At 44.2% G+C, this 19,051-nt stretch overlaps 2 long non-coding RNA genes across 8 annotated transcripts in view; one reads left to right on the top strand and one right to left on the bottom strand.

The window, feature by feature from the left end:
* LOC142449818 (uncharacterized) overlaps window positions 1-10,753 on the top strand; it is a 101,289-nt gene extending 90,536 nt beyond the window's left edge. For 4 of the 7 annotated variants that reach the window (XR_012784880.1, XR_012784881.1, XR_012784879.1 and 1 more), the window contains 2 exons: window positions 8,579-8,777; window positions 10,008-10,753. This is a non-coding gene — a long non-coding RNA (uncharacterized LOC142449818). The remainder of the gene's footprint in view (window positions 1-8,578; window positions 8,778-10,007) is intronic. The other 3 variants (XR_012784888.1, XR_012784887.1, XR_012784883.1) reach the window with 1 other exon arrangement.
* On the bottom strand, window positions 1,826-18,624 carry LOC142449819 (uncharacterized). Its single transcript, XR_012784889.1, has 3 exons — window positions 18,408-18,624; window positions 13,266-13,441; window positions 1,826-4,375 (listed from the first exon to the last, which is right to left on the bottom strand). It is a non-coding gene; the product is annotated as an uncharacterized LOC142449819 (long non-coding RNA).
* Between the last annotated feature and the right edge of the window lie 427 nt (window positions 18,625-19,051).

The raw sequence follows: 19,051 nt of genomic DNA, 5'->3' as shown, positions 1-19,051 counted from the left end.
TTTGTGTCTGGCCTTTCTCCAACAAGACTTCATGATGCAACATAACCTGTGGATAGAAAGAGAGGTTCCACACTCCCAGGTTGTCTGCCCACACGTGGACTACAAGAGTAAAGCCATCTTGAGCTTTCTGTCTCTGACTAAATGCAACTGCACAGGTGGGACCAGTACAAGAATCTCCTAGACAGCATTCCGCCTTACCAAAGGTAATAACTCATTACCATTGTAAGCAACTGTTTGGAGATAGTTTATTTCTCAGTAATAGGTGTATCAAACAGAATGTAATTTGGGGGAAACCACAATTCTGGCTTTAAAATGTTATATTATTAAGACGATGATAAACAACTCCCCGGTTTTCAGAAAGTTCCAGGGGAGTGGCGCTCTGTTTAGCTTTCTAGTCAAAGAATGTTTAATCGTAACATTTCTATGGTCCAGCAGGATCTGGGGAAGCGGGACTGAGTCAGGCAGAAACCTATCCAAGAAGGAACATTCGAATAGTTTCCACTAGACTAAGTGGTAGAAATGTGCTAACACAGCACCCTGTCAAAGGTAGAAACTGTGCGAGACCCAGAAAAGCAAGGTCGTCTTGTGGAGTTCTGGCTTTCACGGGTTTCACTGCAGGTCCCATTTACATGGATCTCCTCAGACTCCCAACTCTAGACTTTGGCTTAATGTGAACTATCGAACACAGCCCTGCATGAACTCCGAGTGAGTTACTGCAATCACTTTAAGACTCAACGGCAGGCGCTGCAAGAATGATGGGCGAGGTCTGATGTCATCTGAAAGTTTTCCCAGGAATGCCTAACTGAGTCAGAAGAGGGAGTAGGCGATAAAACACAATGCAAACGATGCTTAGAACACGTGCTTTAGCAGCAGATTCTTGAGGTTCAAAGCTGCCCGCTCAAAGCAGTCAGCCCACATGATGTGGATGGAGTAACGCTTTGGGGACCCTCATCTGCTGATGGGACACTACTCAAAATGAGAAAAAAACCCTGCTAGATGTCTACCCTGGGGCCAATTCTTTAGCCTCTCTGTGCCTCTACTTTTTAATTTGTTGAGTGGACATGGTAATAGGACACCCATAATTAAAATATATATACACATATAAGAGGACCGAAGAACTGATGCTTTTGAATTGGGATGTTGGAGAAGACTATTGAAGTACCATGGACGACTAAAAGAACCAACCAAGCTGTTTTGGAAGAAGTATGTCCCGCGTGCTCCTCAGCGGTAAGGAGGGTGAGACGTTGTCTCACGGACTTGGACATGTTGTCAGGAGAGACCATGGCCTGGAGAAGGACATCGTGCATGGCACACTAGAGGGACAGCAAAAGAGAAGGTCCCCAAGGAGATGGATTGGCACGGTGGCTGTATCCATGGGCTGGGGCCCAGGAGCAATTGTGAGGATGGTGCAGGAGTGAACAGTGTTTCCTCCTGTTGTGCATAAAGTTACTGTGGGTCAGAACCCACTCAGTAGCACCTAACAACAACAACATACATATCTACGCACAAAGCACTGATATGATGATAAATGTGCACTATCGCTCATATGGGACCCTGATGCTGTAGTGCAGGCGTTCTCAAACTACGGCCCGCGGGCCACATGCGGCACGCCGAGGACATTTATCTGGCCCGCCGGGTGGTTTTGCCCCGTTTGTTTTTTTACTTCAAAATAAGATATGTGTAATGTGCATAGGAATTTGTTCATAGTTTTTTTTTAAAAACTATAGTCCAGCCCTCCAACGAGTCTGAGGGACAGTGAACTGGCCCCCTGTTTTAAAAGTTTGAGGACCCCTGGTGTAGTGGGTTACACGTTGGATTGCTAACAAGGTCGGCAGTTCTGATCTACCAGCCACTCCTCAGGAGAAAGACGTGGCTTTCTGCTCCCGTGAAGAGCTGCATGCTCAGCAAACCCACAGGGGCAGCTCTACCAGCTCCTGTAGGGTAATGATGAGGCAGAATCAACTCAGTGGCAGAGGGTTTGGGTTTTATGGCTCACTGTTATGTAATGGTTAGTATTTTTAATAAAAATAGTATCAGTATTACATTAGGATTTTAAGAATATACCTGTCGTGCTGGGTAGCTTTTATTTAGTACACAAAAAAGAGTGTGATATTTGCTTCCACATCTGACCTCATTTTGACTGTTGGTATTGAGTTTCTCCATCGTTTCATCCCTCCTGGAGTCCACTTGATTCCTGTGTGTTCTGCCCAGCACTGTCCATGTGTATCACTTATGTTGCTGAAACAAGGCATTTGCAGTGAAGTAGCCCCTGGTCTTCTTTCCGGCTATCTCCAGCTTTTTAAAAAACCACCAGTACATATTTTATAACTCCTGTCTCTTTTGCATTCCAAATCCCATTACATATCAAAATGCATCTCTATCACACATTTGATCGACTTCAGACCAAAGATGTGGGTTGTTGCTAGGGGACCATGAAGCCGATGTTGAATCGTAGCCATCCTAGGTGGAGCTGCATGGAACACTGCCTGGTCCTGCGCCATCCACACAATTGTTGTTACATGTGAGCTCGCAGTAGCAGCCACCGCGCCAATCCATGTCTTCAAGGGCCTTATACATTGTTTGCTGTCTCTCCACTTCACCAAGCATGGCATCTTTCTCCCTGGAAATTCTCCAAGGATCGTTCTCTCCTAAGAGCACGGCCAAAGTACGTGAGACCAAGTCTCACCATCCGCACTTCCCAGGAGCATTCTGATTGTACTTCTTCCAAGACAGATCTCTGTTCTTCTGGAAGTCCACGGTATCCTCCCCATTCTCTGTCAGCACCGTAATTCACATGCATCGATTCATCTTCTGTCTTCCTTTTTCAGGGTCCAACTTGCACATGCACGCGGGGTGACTCAAAATACCACGTCAGGCACACCTTCGCCCTCAAAGGAACATCTGTGCTCTTCAACACTTTAACGAGGTCGCATGCACCAGACTGCTATTTCATTGAGCGTTGACTGTGGATCCAAGCAAGATAAAAGTCTTGACATTTTCAAGCTTCTCTCTTTGTAATGATTTTACCTATTGGCCCAGTTGTGAGGATTTGGGTTTTCTTCACACGGACTTGCCAATGATACTGAAGATTGAAGTCTTTGATCTTCAAAAGCAAGTGCTTCAAGTCTTCCTCTCTTTCAGCATCAAGGCTGTGTCATCTGCATATCTGAGGCTGTTAGCAGTCCTTCCTCTAATCTTAATGCTATGCTTTTCTTCACAGCATCCAGTTTATTGAATGTTTTACTCAGCATCCAGAATGAAGAAGTATGGCAAAAAGTTGCAACTCTGATGCACACCTTTCCTGATTTTAAGCCATGCAGGATTCTCTTGTTCTGCTCCAATTGAGTGCCTCCTGGTCCACGCAATGCTATAACAAGGAAATGTTATAGAATTCCCATTCGTTTCAAAGCCGTCTCTGGTATTTGGTGATCCACACAGTCAAATGCCTTTGCCTAGTCGGTAAAACACAGGTACGCATCTTTCTGGTAGCCTCTGCTTTCAACCAAGATCCATCTGATCCCAGTAAGGATATTTCTCTTTCCACATCTTTTAAAATCCAGTTTCAGATTCTTGCAGCTCCTTGTCAATGTCCTGCTACAACCATTGTGGAATGACCATCAGAAAACTTTACTTGCATTTGATATTAAAGAAAATGTTCAATAATTTTTGCATTCGGTTAATCCTCGTTCTTTGGGATGGGTACAAATACGGATCTTTTGCAGACAGTTGGCCAGGAATGTGTCCCAGATTTCTTGGCATAGGGAAGTGAGTGCCGCCAGCACTTCACCAGCTTGTTGAAAATTTCAGCTCATATTCTGTCAATTCCTAGAGCCTTGTTTCCTGCTCATGCTTCAGTGTAGCTTGGATTGCTTCCTTCAGTACCATCCAGTGACCAGTTCTTTGCGGTACAGTGTATTTCTTCCATCTTCTTTCGATGCTTCCTGCATTGCTCAACATTTTACCCGCAGACTCTTCCAGGACTGCGACACGAGGCTTGGGTTTTTGTTGTTGTTTGTTTGTCAGCGTTTTCAGCTTGCATGATGCCACGCATGTTCTTCTTTTTTGCACATTTCATTGTCATCCTTTGCTTTGTCTTCTTGAGCTGCCCTTTGCGTTTTTCTGCTCTCTTTACTCCTTTACACTCAAGAGCAAGCGTCAGCATCTCTTCTGACAATGGCTTTGGCCTTTTCTTTCATTCCCGTCCTTTTAATGACAGTCTGCTTTCTTCCCATGTGATGGCCTTGCTGTCATCTGGCAGCACCTCCGCTCTGCTCCCGTGAACGTTCCGGAGTCAAATCTGTTCTGGGGATGTTCTCGAACCAGTGGCATCATTTCCAGCACCACAGCAACATGCAAGCCAGCACATTACAGCAAACTGAAAGACAAGTGGCGAGGAGAAATTGTTAGAATTCTTCAGTTTCTTCATCACCGACTTCAGTGTTTGATGTGTAAATTTGAAGATTAGTCTTATTAATTGGACTTCTTTGTAAGCATTTCTTTATTAACCTATCACAGACAGCATTGTCTATCTACTTCAAGACAGATCTTTGAGTGTTCTTTTTTGTTCATGAATGGGAAAATATTCCCCCTGAATTGTCATTCCTTGCATGGGAAGCCACATGGTTTTCTGATTCGAAATGGCCAATACCGGTTCCTTTCAGCTCACTCATGCCAAAGATACTGATCTTGATGTATTCCACTTCATTCCTGATGACTTCCAATTTTCATACACTCCACATTCCAATTGTGAATGGATGCCAGCAACTCTTTCATCTTATTTAAAGTTTGTCCCATCATCAAACAAAGGTACCAAGAACCTCACTCCTCCCACATCATTGTGAGCAGGTTACTCTTCCGACTTGTATTTTGAGTGCCTTATGCGCCATAGTGCCGATTTTCTGACATCATGCCGGACATTATTCCACTGATTGTCATAAGGCTTTCAGTGGCTACTCTTTCAGAAATGGACAGCCTTTTCTTTCTTCACGCTCCCTACAACCTATTCACTTTGGGTGGTACTGGTAGCAGTTGCAATACTAGGGACTTAGCTTCCAATATGACAGCCGTAAACAAACCACGACAGTTTGATGATTGACAGTGGTAGACACCTTCAGTGGGACTTAGAAATACTCTACCAAGTGTTTCATGTGAGCTACTGTGTGTGCTGCCACAATCTGAATGACAGGTGGCAGAGGATGCTGGCATCATGCAAATGCTGTAAGTTATATACAAATTAAAATCCTCACATGATAGCTGCAGGCTCAATGGAAAGTCAGCAAACTTCATTGTCCTGTAAGTCAAAATTTAGTAATTGAATACAGAGAAACCAGCTTCAAATTTAACCCTAAGATTTATCATCTGATAAATGAACTGTTCTTCATGACAACAGAACAAAACACTTTCCTTGTAGTGAGAAGAAAAACATTTATTATTCTTTAATATTTATAGAATGCTTCCACTGAAAATTTGATCCCATTTCACTTTGCATCTGTTATTACCATAGTAATGCTGTGTAACAAATCTCCCCCAAACTCAGCAGCATAAGATAAAGATCCCTTGCTATTGCTCAGCTGGGCTTTTCTTCTAGCCTCGACTCGGTCACTTATCTATAGGCAGTCACTGTGGTTGGATTCGCTTGGAAATTGGCATGTTTGACTAGGATGGCTGGGCTTTCCTGCATGTACTTCTCCAGATTCTCCAGTAGGCTAGGACAGGCTTGTTCCTATGGCAATGTTATGGTTCCAAGAAAGCAATAAAAAGGGTCCAAGGCCTCCTAAGGTCTATGCTTGTAACTGGAACTCTATCACATTCGCCACCTCGATTGGTCGAAGAAAATCCCACAGCCAGCCCAGATGCAAAGAGAGAGGAAACAGGTTCCAATTCCTAATGAAAGAAGCTGCGAAGCTACTTGCCAGGGGCATGGCTGCGAGAAGGCATTGCCCATTGGACACCCCTCACAGAAAGGCCACAAGGAAGGGACAAGCCAACCAGAGTTCAGTATAGCACTGATGAAACACACACCATTCCTCTAGCTCTTTAATGCTTCCTTCCATGCCCCCAACACACTATCATCGCCCCAGTCCTACTTTACAAATCCACCTAGACCAGAGCATGCACACTGGTACAGATAAGAGGACAGGCAAACCCCTTAGGAACAATAATGGGAGTATTGATACTCTGAGGGTAAGGGGTATATTGGGGGTAGGGGAGAAAGGAGGAACCAATCACAGTCATAGATGTATAACACACACACACACACACACACACACACACACACAAACCAGGGAGGATGAACAACAAACACGGATGAAGGCAGTCAGTGGGTGGTGTAAGATGTGAAAATAATAATAATTGATAATGTTTCAAGGTTTCGTGAGGGTGGGAGGGAGGGAAAAAGGAGGAGCTGATACCAAGAGCTCAAGTAGAAAGAAAGTGTTTAGAAAATGATGATGGCAACATATGCACAAATGTGATGGATACAGTGGATATATGGATTGTTATAAGACCTGTAAGAGCCCCCCAATAAAATGATTTTTTAAAAAGAAGAATGTATTGCCAGAGAATCTTTTGTAATCAGTATACCACATCCTGAAGGACATTTACCTGTGTTTCATTGACTATACATGACATTCAACTGTGTATCATAGTAAATTATGAATCACATTGCAAAGAACATTTACTCTGACGGAATAAGGGGATTCTACATGGTTTAAAGTCAGGAAAGATGTGTGTCAAGATTGTATTCTTTCACCACACTATTTAATCTGTATGCTTAACAAATGATCCGTGAACCTGTACTAGATGAAGAAGGACTGGAGGAAGGCTCATTAATAAATAAATTAATAAATTTGTAACATGCAGATGACACAACCTCACTTGGTGAAAGAGAAGATTTGAAGCTCTTACTGATGGTCAAAGACTGCAGCCTTCAAAATGGATTATATCTCAACGTAAAGAAAATGAAAGTCCTCATTACCAAACCAGTAAGGCGTAGGACATCATGAGAAACAGAGAAACCACTGACGTTGTCAAGGATCTCATTTTACTTGGATCCACAATGTATCCCCATGGAAGTCAGCAAAATCAAATGACATCATGCATTGGGCAAATCAGATGCCAACAATCTTTTTAAGCATTGAAAAACGCGAAACTATGATTTTGAATACTGAGACGTTATAGCATTTCCCATCACCTCATCTGCATGGGAACGCAGGACAATGAATAAGGAAGATTGAAGAACCGGTGCATTTTACCGTAATTATGGGGCCACCAAAGAATATTGAAAGTGTAGTATCCTGCCGGAAGAATGAGCAAATCAGTCTTGGAGGAAGTATAGCCAGAAGATTCCTTAGAATTACAGATGGCAAAATTTTGCTACATGTTCTTTGGACCTGCTGTCAGGAGGGATTAGTCTCTGTAGAAGAGCATCAAGCTTGGTAGTATGGAGGGTCCATGGGAAGAGGAAGCCCCTCAACTGGGTTGACTGATACAGTGGCTGCAACAATGGACTCAACCTGAGGAGAATGGCCCAGGACTGGGTAGGTTTAATGTTGCCTCTGGGTCACTGCGAGTCAGAACCAACTTGATGGCAACTGATAACAGCAATGAAATGTGTGTGGCAAGGAGCCCTAGCGGAGCAGCTACTTACTGAGTAAGTGCTCAGTTGCCAATGGATAGATCATTGGTTCAAATCCACCAGTTGCTAATGGGAGAAAGATGTGGCAGTGTGTTTCTGTAAAGATCTCAGTCTTGCAAACCCTGTGAGACTTTCCTCCTCTTTCCTAGAGGGTTGCTATGTGTTGCAATTGACTGGTAGTACTTAGTGTTTCCATATCTGGGGCCAGCCTCAGTGCCTCTCCTCCGCATGCTTTATCTATGTGACTTTTACAATAACCTTACCGATTATGTGTTTATGACCATCAACTGTGTCATCATTTTCTTGAACCTCAGACAGTTTAAGTATCTTGCCCAAAGCTACAGAGCAACTAAGTGACACAAGACTCGGATATGAACTCAGAAGTCTAACTTGTGAGTTTAACTTTTATGTCACCAACCAAATATCACCTATCTCACTGTTATTGTAAAAATCAAATAAAGCGAAACATCCAATGATCTTAGACCAGTGCACAGCATATAATGAGAGCTTGTAACATATTTTCCATTAGTATTGATTGTTATTGTTGTGAGGTGTCATCCTAATGGTGAAACGATTAAGTGTAGACCTGGTGACTGGCTCCATAAATTTTATAGCACTGGAAACACAATGGGGCAGTTCTACTACGTTCCATGGGGCCCTACGAGACAGAACTGATTCAATTGGACCCAACAACAATATTGTTGTTGGTGATTATAAATTGAGATATAGTACTTAATTTTTAGGATTACGATGAATCATAAATGAGGTACCATAAGTAAGATACCCAGCACCATGCCTGGAACTTGAGTGTGATAATTAGCAAAGGTTATCCTTGTTCTGCATTTTTTTCACTATCAAAATCATCTAGGAGAGAGACCATGGGTGGTAAAAGCAAAACAAAGATGGTGACAATGTATTGATTGTACCAATGATCCTTTCTAGGTGCTACTGCTGGCCCTCAGCACCTGACTTTCTAGGATGCCAAAACCACGGGGTGAAGGGGGAGAAGGCTGAGTCAGAATAGCCCTTGGGCTTCGTGTCTCGACACAAGACAATCTTCATGGTTTTCTGAGGGCGCTTTTCAGTTGTCCCTTGGTGGTGTTGGCATCGCGAAAACAGAAGCTGAGAGAAACCCTATCAGGTAGGAAAACAGTGAAAAATGAAAACAGAAGAAGACTAAAGGGAAAAATAACACATTTCTGTCCCAGAGAGCAGCTTATGGAATCCAGAACTTCGAGCCCGGGCCAGCCCTCCCATCTAAGAGAAAGATGATCACAGCATGCTCAGCAGGGTGGCCAGTGAGAGGAGAGGGAGTTGTATGTGCATCTGTGTTTACTGTGGACACTGACCAGGAAATGCTCTTCCAAATCCACTTTACATGGAACAGCTCAGTGTGACTTTGTTAGCGCTGGAGTCCTATGGAGGGGAACCCTGGTGACCCTGGGGGTCAAGTGAAGGACGGCTAACCCAAAGGTTGATGATTCAAGTGTCCTGTGGGGAAGAGATGAGGAAATCTGCCAGTCAAAGATGCACAGCCTTAGAGACCATCTGAGTCAGTTCTAATCTGTCCTACAACGTTGCTTATGAATCCAAATCAACTCAAAGGCAATGCATAGAGAATCCCAGGGAAGCACCAGTGGTTAATGCACCTAGTTGCTAACCAAAGATTGGTGGTTCGAGTAAACCCAGGGTAAGAGGTCATGGGAACCTATTTCCAAGACGACTCTTGACTCAGTGATTTGTGCTCAGCTGCTAACTGAAACCACCAGGGGACCTCCGGGAGAACAACGTTGACGTTTGTTTCTATAAAGGGTGTTATGGTCAGGTACCTTGTGAGTTGGTCCCAACACATAGTAACCTGTGTACATAGCACAAAACTTTGCCTGCTCCTGTCTCAGCATCACAATCCTTGCTGTGTTTGCATCCGTCGTTGTAGTTCGTGTGCCAGTCCATCTGTTTGAGGCGGTGCCTCCCTTTCTCTGCCCTTCTGCTTTCCCAAGCATGATGTCCTTCTTCAAGAACTAGTCCCTCCCGATGGCATCCAAAGCACATGAGACAGCGCCCTGCTTCCGACTGTATGTACCTTCTCTCAGAGAGGCTCAGTCCTTCCCATGCAGTCCATGGAATCTTCCGAATCCTCCACAGCACCGTCCTTCAAAGCCATCTGTTCTTCTTTGTCCTCCCTTAGTCTTTGCGCCCCTTGCCCCTGCCCGTGAGGCCACAGAATATACCTTGGTTCGGGTCAGGTGCGCTTTGGATCTCCAAGTGTTATCTTTGCTTTGTATTTTTTTAATCACTTTAGTCATTACTAATACCAACATACTTACCATACCATTTTGTAAAATTGTTCTTCTTTTTGCTTCCCTACTAGATGTGGATTGAAGGAAGAAGCAGAGGGATACATAAATCAGTTCCTATTGCGTCAAACACCAGCCTGAGATGTGCTTTTTGGGGATGAAGAAGCATTGCCCTCATCAAATCCATTTGGGAAAGACTGCCTTCTGTAATGCCCCCCAACCCCCCGAAGAATCACCGCGCACATGAGAAGTTTCCTAGAAAAGATACCAATGTAGCTTTGTTAGTAATCCAGGCACGGCTGACCGTACTTGACCAGGAGTAGCTCTTGCACTGACTTGCATGTTTCTTCTGACATCCCACTAGTTCCCCTCGTTCTGGTTCTGAGACACCCGTTTTGGAAAGAACACACTAGCTAGTCCGTTAGCAGCAGAGCTGTGTGTTCCAGGCTCCGGCTGAGGCTTCACAACACGCACTGCCGCTGTGTCTCTGAGGATGAAGCGTGCCTGCCTCTCACTGCACATAACTGAGGCGGCCACTTCCAGCTAGGGCGGCATGGAAATAACTCTTTATGGCGAGGAGACCCTGAATGGTGCAAGGGATTGTTGGCTGCTGCCAGAAAGATGGGGAGTTCAAGTGCACACAGGGAAGTCTCAGAACAAAGACCTGTCAATCTACTTCCAAGAAATCAGTCGTTGCATACCCTGACGTACACAGTTTCATCATGCCTCAGAATTGGTTTAATAGCAACCGTTCATTTGTTAAAATTTTATAATAAAGAATTTCTCAATCAACCGAATGCCAGGGGGATCAATGACCCTGGCGACTCTAAATGTGTGGGATCCACTCAGATGATCATTTCACCCCTTCTCCTTGCATCAACGCCATCTCGCCGGTCTCGGTCCCATATCCCCTGGCCACTCCAGGCCACTGGGTGGGTAGAAGATGCCCAGCGCAAAGTCTCTGTGCCCACTTCAGCAGCCAAGGTTCATGCCCACACCTGGACCACGTGTCTGGTCCTGAGGCACAGTTGTGTTTTACAAAGTGGCAGCTGGACTCTGACCGTTGAAGAAGGGAGCTGGCTAGAGGGCATTGGGAAGCTATTCTAGAAGAGTCCCTCACACTCTTGTGCACTTGGCTCGCCTGTGCGGCTAAAACATTGGCTAGGCTTTACAATCATCTGAAAACATTGTTAAAATGCTCGTCCTGGATCCCACATCAGTATTTCCAATTCAGTAGAGCTGGATTTGGTCCAGATGTTTTCTGCCCTGTGAGATTCTCAGTCTTAAGTTTCTCATCATCCTCTGGCCTCAGTCCCCAGCCTCATCTCTCAACCTAGCAGAATATCTTGCCACATGTTCCAAATTCTCTTTTATGAATGAATGTGCCTGATTCCCCCTAGAAGCCTGAGACTATATTCCTAAACCTAAAAGCAATCATGAAAATATAATTAGTACTTGCCACCAGTCTGTCAGATTGCAGCACTGCAGTGGCTTGTGTGTTGCTGCGAGCTGTACGGCATCGTGTGGGTGTGTTTCAAATACTAGAAGGGTCAACCACGGTGGGCAGGTTTTAATGACACTTCCAGATGGAGGCATTCTAGGACCTAGGAAGAAAGGTCTGGCGATCTAGTTCAGAAACATGTTGCTAGGAGCCATCTAGGTGGTTCTGAGTCATAGAGACGCCATATGTAACAGAGAATGAAACACTGCCCGCACTGTCCTTATGTTTGAGCCCCTTGATGCAGCCACTGTGCCCATCCATTTTGTGTGAAAATTCTGTGAATCACCACAAGACGCTGTCCCACAGATGCTGGAAGACTGACCCCTTAGGTTGGAAGGCACTCAAACTACAGAGACTACACTGGGCATACCAGGGATCACAAAACACCTCAGGCAACATTTTATCCTGCTGTATCTGAGTTCATCAGGAACTCAGCTAGCAACCAGGACCAACAAATCATCACTGTTACAGATCGGGGCAGCTCTCTGGATGGCTTTTAGACAAGCCAGGCATTAAGTTTTGTTATGAAAATTGGATAGGCCGTATTAACTGGTATTGTGTAGGGACCATATGTGTTCCCGGCCGATGGAATAATGATTGTATTATTAAAATAATAGCCAGCAGTGATGGGCTGCCTGTTAAATTTCCCGGTGCTGCACTAAGGGATCAGCATTCGTTATCTCCTCAAATATTTAAAACAGTCTGCTGTGGATCGAGACATTCAACCATCAGGACACCACTCCTGAAACCCACTCCCCTCCTATGTCTGTGAGCACTCGAAGGCCCATCTTTCTACCCAGAAGAGCTTCCTTCCAATGGCACGTGAGTCCCAGCATCATCTGGCTTCCTCTGTGCTGCAGCGCCCCTGGCCCCCAAGTTAAGCAAAAGTGGAAAAGTTGAAATTCCATGACAAAGACAAACTGTTCTTGGATATTCCCAATCCATTTTTGTACACACTGGGGGCTTGGAAGGTTTGTGTAAACACCCAATAACATTTGGACCTTCTGTTGCTCAGAGCAAAATATTGGCAATCCATCTGTTGGGAGAAAAGAGATATTTAGAAAACAATCCCCTGAAAGTTCCTTCCAACTTCTCTTCATGAGTTCTATTTTCGACCAAAGTTCAGCGTTGCTGGAGTGCAGTGTGGTGTGATCTGAGATGTGTCGTGTCAGCCGGCCACCCTGGTGCCACTGGCATTGGCCAATCTTCTCCCTCTTGAATTCTACCTTTTCCTATTTGAGCCCTCCCCCGCCCCCGCCCCTCAATTTTCTCAACCTTTGTGTTCTTCTGTTCTTAGAACACCAGCCTAGCTTCCTTTTAGTGCCTGCCTTTTCATTTCCCTTTTTCCATTTGGAGAAGCAGTAGCAAGAATGGTGTGAGTTCTCTCTAGGGTAAGATCTGGCAGAGAGGGGGAAAAAAAGCTTAGCAGAAGAACCAAAGGCTATTCTGAGCTCTGTGGCTTTGCACAGATTTTTATTTTTGTAGAAGGCTGTGTTTTATGTATTATAGTCTTAGATTTCTGCTTGGGACAGCGAACAGCCAAGCCTCTGTTTTAATTTCATATTGCCTTTGCTGGTAATGATGAGTCTGGAAGATGAGATGGGACTCAGGAGCAACCCCAACCCCTATTCCTGCTACAATCATCCCCTCATTCATTTATAGGGAGGGGAAAAAAAGCTGAAATATAAGAAGTGAAATGAAAGGAGTTCGGATGAAAAGAAATGACCCAAGGTCCCAGCCCCGGCTGATGACAAGATGATTTCATGGGTATGGTCATGCAGATGTTAGCTCCTCCAGATGTGCATCCTTACCGATCCCATGGCAGACCCACCTGTGCTGTGAGACACTGCTGTGGGTCAGGCCATGCTGCTCCGCTTCATGTCATGTGGTGCAACAAGAGATGCTCCATCTTCAACCACGTGGCAATGCAGCATCTCCAGGCCTGCAGATCCTTCAGGCTTTGGGTGCCAAGAGGAAAGAGAAGAGGCCATTTGTCCAAGGCAACGTCTGCAATACATGTTAAGTGGCCTGTGAAGGAGCGCACTCATGTTTCGGGTGAAACATGAAACAGAAAGCATGTGAGGCTAGCCCACGGCCCCTACAGGCTCTCTCCCTCCTTCCGTGGAAAGGGAGCGCTACAGGAGGGAGCAAACACATGGATCCAGGCAGCCCACATGCCTGCGTGTCTCACAATGCAAAAAGCAGCTGTTGGGTGGAAATCCTGGGCACTGGGGATGGGAATTAATACGGGCTAATTGACTTCCAGTCTCAAGCTGGGATTCCATCCCTACTGCTATGGGAATAGATATTTCCATTAGGCAAGACAGAAGAAATATACTCATGCAATTAAATGTTTATTTATGTAATTGGTGCCCATTTACCAAATGCCAGGCTTGCTCCTGCTCCCCATCTCTGCATGCCCATCTCTCTTTCTCTCACTACCCCGTGCCTCAGGTGCAATTAGGATAGCCATCCTACTCCTCAGGTGAGACTGTCTTGCCATCTTCCTGTCATCTAGTCCATTTTGCCCATCTGATTCATGAATAATGTAAAATGGGCATTGCTTTACATTAGCATTTATCTAATTTTTTAGCAACTTGGGACATCTCTTGGTCCTACCCTTCACCTTTAGGGTTCATCTTGTGCTTTATGTTCAAATTCATAGCCCCCCATTTTGGAGTTTCAGACTTTCTATGTTGCTTTCTAAACCAACCTCATATATTCTAGGTAACAAGTCCTTGTCAGCTTTGTCTCATTGAAACACTTCTGTGTGGTCATTCAGTATTTCTCTCTCCCACTTTCTCCACAAGGAGGAGGGAGCACTGGGAGGTGAGGTTGGGGATCTAAGCAGAGACCAGCTCTTCAGAAAACCAGATGGCTCTGAAGAGGCGGTGCCAAAATTAGACCTCAGACAGCTCCGAGCTTTCACCCATCAGAACACAGTGTTTCCTACTGTAAGATGGGATCTAACTAGCAGTGCTCGATGCAGCCTCCTGTAGCTTCCCTCTGAAATGCATATGAAGTTCCAGGAAAAGAGAAAGGTTCACACCATCAGTCAAGGAAACGAACTTAAAAACAAACAAACAGGAATTACCACAAAAACAACACATGTGTCTGTCTGCAGGAAGTGTGTGGAAGGCCCCTTGATGTTACATCTTCGGATTCCTGGCTAAGAAATATAAGATCTTCTGAGCTGGAGTTGGAAAAGATATAGTCTCAGTACCGCTCTGTCTCCCTCCCCATCCCAAGGCAGGCATTACTAATCTAATCCAGAATTCTTCCACAAAGAGCTCAGAGTTTTAGTTTCTTTAACATGCTATTAAAAAGACCACACCGTAGGTGGTTTTAAAGGGCAGAACTTTATTTTATCATAAGTTCTGGATGACGAATGTCCAAATCAGAATATTTTTGTCGCTGGGGTTTGGTAATATCAAGTTGGTCGTGCCTCCGTGAACCTACATTCAACAGAATAACATACAGCCCAGTCCTGCTTTGCCCGCACAAGCCTTGCTTTGCTTGAGCTTATTGCAGCCGCTGCCGTGTGTCAATCCATGTCTTTGAGGGGGTTCCTCTTCTTCCCGTTCCCTCCCCTTTAACAAGCGTAACGTCCTCCTCCAGGGACTGGTTCCTCTTGGTAGCATGTCCAAATTACATGAGACGAAGTCTTGCCATCCTTGCTTCTAAGTCACAGGGGCAACTCTTCCCTGTCCTGCAGAGCCTGAGTCGGCATCAACCCGAAGGCAGTGAGTCTGTAAAGGAATGTGTCGTGTAATTTCTTGACGGCGGGCTCCAGAGGTATTCATGTGAATTCAAGTAAAAGGGACTCCTTGACATCTTCAATATTTTCTCCCTTTATCATGTTGTCATTTGTCGACACCATTGTGAGGATTTCTCTTTCACGTTCACATCTCATCCACACTGAGGTTTGTCGCCTTCAGTCTCTATCAGTGAGCACTTCAAATCCTCCTTGCGTTTGGCAAGCAAGGTTATGTCACCTGTGTATCACAAGTTGTGAAGGAGCCTTCCTCCAGTCCTGAGGCCACCTTCATGCAGCCCAGCTTTTTGAATCACTTGCTCAGCATACAAATTGAATAAGTATGTTGAAAATATGCAACCCAGACACATACCTTTCCAAATTTTAAACCAGGCAGTATCCTCTTGTTCTGGTCAAAGAACTGCCTGTTAGTCTGTGTTTAGATGTTACATGAACACAATGAAATGGTCTGAAAGTTCCATTCTTCGCTAGGTGATCTGTGGTCTGTTCTGACCCACATAGTCCAATGCCTTCGCCAAGTCAATAAAACACAGATAAAGGTCTTTCTTTTTATTCCCTGCTTTTAGTCCACATCTACTGACATTAGCAATGATATCCCTTGCCCCATCATCCTCTCCCCCCTTCCCGTTGGATTTCTAGCAATACCTCGTCACTGTACTGCTGTAACGGGTTTTTAATGTTCTCCGGTAACACTTGTCTTGGACGTAATGCTAATGATAATGTTCGATGATTTCTTAGCGCAGCTGAGCAAGCACTTCCAATATCGGAGGTGTGTGTGGAAGTTTCTCAATTTGGAAGCTTATCAATTCCCAGAGCCTTGATTTTAGCCAATGTCTTCTGCGCAGCTCAGACCCCTTCCTTCAATGCGATCAGTTCTTAAGTATCCACTACCTCTTGAAATGGTGGTAACATGCACCAGTTCTTTTTGATACAGTGATTCTGTGTATTCCTCACAGCAAATCAGAATCTTAATCATGCCATTTGCTTATGTGGGCCTCTCTCCTGCCTTTTGATGGCTGTTGGCAATTCTTGGCATTCTGCTACTGCTTATAGATGCATTTGGCTTCTTCGTTGCATGGTTCCTCCCCCCCCGTGTGTCTCCTCTTTTCTTTGTAACACCCCACTCAGAGGGGATTAGGTTTCGATTCCGCCCTACTCTGGTATAACTTCATCAACAAAATAAGAGCCTTATTTCCAAACAAATTATATTCCCAGGTACAGAAGCATACAGGAATTCAATGCCCACACAGGAATGGGCAAAATTCAATACAGAACACCTATGAACTCTGAGGCCTTGTTAGCTGAAATCCACTCTTAATTGATAGTCATACTAACCAGAAAATAGGCAAGTCTCCCTTTCCCCTCTAAATCAGTGGTTCTAAACTTCCTAACGCCACGACTCTTTCCTACAGTTCCTCCTGTTGTGGTGACCCCCCCCCCAACCCAAAATTATTTTTGTTGCTTCTCCATAACTGAAATTTTGCTACAGTTTTGAATTGGGTGACCCCTGTGAAAGGGTCATTCAACCCCCAAAGAGGCTGCGACACACAGCTTGAGAACCACTAATCTAGATACTGATCTTAGACCTCCCTAGTATAATATACTCATGCCCCTCTCCTTCCTCTGCCTCCACATCAGAAACTCTCCCTTTTAAATGTTCACCCAGATACTTAAACTTTTAGAAAACAACTAAGAAGGGATTACAAAAGGGTTTAGCGTGCCATAGATATCTTGGGAGATTTACAGACCACAAACAATCATTGGTATGAAAGCGATCAGAGGTAAGAGATGCAACACAGACTGTGTCACATAGAACCACCAACCTGGTGGTTAGCAGACCAATGCCTAACGCATGACACTGCCAGTGTCACTTAGGAAAGGAAATGAAACTGCAAATGAGAAAAGATGAGCCAGAGGACAAAGCCAAACATGTGTTTAATTGGAGTTCTGGACAGGAATGAGGGAGGGAAAATGAGACAGAAACAATAATTGGAGAAGTATGGCTAAGAATTCTCCAAAAAGTGATGCAACACTAATATACAGATTCAAACTGCCCATTGTAATTTTAGAAAAGAAAGTCACACCTAGGCGTGACAGAAAACAACCAAAAAAATTTAAAATATATTTCCTTCAAAGAAGGAAATAGGCAGCTGACTTCCTGATGGCAACAATGGAAGTGAGAACACAGTGGAATCGTAAAATGGTAACCTCACCGACCGGGGATGGAAAACAATAAAAAGATAGGAAGTAAAAATGGAAGAAAGTACCTTTCATTCTTAAACTGAGAATATTTGGACCAACAAAATTGCACTGCTAAAAAATATTCTAAACTGTATTATGCTTGACAGGAGAAAGTTGAAAATGTAAGAATAACAACGAGCCCTAAAAACAGCTAAATATGTGAGTTAATCTCACTGAATATTATAAAAAATGAATAATTGAGCATATAGCAAAACCAATCATGTCTGGTGAAGTTTAAAAAATATTTCTAGAGAAATTAAGCACACCATAGTACCAGGCATGCTGTTGGGAGATAAATGAAGTTTGAGTTCTAGGTTCCTTGCTTTTGTTAAGGAGAAAAGTAATATAAATCAAGATTAGTCTTTATTCATTAAGAATATTATTTATGTAAAGAAAAAGGCCTGAAACGAACAAAATTATTTGTGAAATTATTAATAATAGTTAACTCTGGATTGAAGAATCATGTGTAATTTTGGGGTGCTTCTTTATAATGTTTTATACTTTACCATTTTCTACAGTAAATATATATTTACGTAACTAGCAAGTCATACGTTTTAAAACTACACAATATCATTTAGAGTTCACAAAAATTATTAACATGAGACGGCTGGGAAACATTTGTGGGAAAATTCTATTATCTTTTCATTCAATTTTCCCAATAACTCATTGGAAACCCTTCCTATCACCCCATCTCCTGTAGAGGACATAATAAAAGCCCTTCCTACAATAGGAGGATTGCTAGACTTAATGACTGGCGATTCAATACAAAACCTTCTTTTCTTTGATAACATTGTCTCCTTGGCTGTTCAAATTTCAGCCTTTTGAGGAATAAGAATAACATAAACCAAACCTGTGAACAAGGGAATCTCCAAGAGCATGCATGGTTAACAGGCATAATCAGGTCCCCATTTGGATTCTATCCCCAAATCAAAGCTGACCTTGACCAATATTGGTTACCTTCACTCCTGACTTGGAACAGCCCAGGGTCAAAAGCTTCCATGATGTGCCCGCAAAAGAAAGTGTCCTGGCCTGGGTCGTCGGGGTCTCGCTAGATGCATTTAGGAATACGTCTTACACTACGGTAACTTTCCCCACGGACACTTGAGTTGGTTCCCCACTGTGCATTGCATCTCTTGGGGAAATTCACAGAGGCCAGGGCCTTAGTTTCTGACTATGTGAGGGTGTAGGAAGGAGAGTGGGACTGGAAGTGATAATGTCTCTGAGGAATGTTGGGAAACTCCCTAACACTTTGCACAACTCTGAGATATACTCAGTATGATCAGGGATCAGGCGCTCCACCAAAAGGCAAGTGGCCATTTGCCCGGTGATCCGAGGGTGGAAAGGGTGGGGACCGGAGCAGTAGTGGCCTAAATGTTGTGCACTTTTCAGAGAGACAGAAGGGAACAGATGTGGCTTTGACCCCCAAGAGAGGAAGTCCATCCTGACATAGTTTATATCCTGAGTACTTGCTCAGCCTACTCAGCAGAGGCCATGGGACCTTGGGTGTGGTATGGAAAGCCAAATCCTAAATAACTTGAGCCTTCTCCAAGTCTTCAGTCGTGACAAGCTATCTTGTGCTTGGTGACCATCAGCCCCAAAGA

This window comes from Tenrec ecaudatus, chromosome 6 (genome assembly GCF_050624435.1).
Source record: "Tenrec ecaudatus isolate mTenEca1 chromosome 6, mTenEca1.hap1, whole genome shotgun sequence".
Classification (NCBI taxonomy): Eukaryota; Metazoa; Chordata; class Mammalia; order Afrosoricida; family Tenrecidae; genus Tenrec; species Tenrec ecaudatus.
Note: the sequence above shows the minus strand (reverse complement) of the source record. Positions and strands in the feature narration are given on the sequence as shown.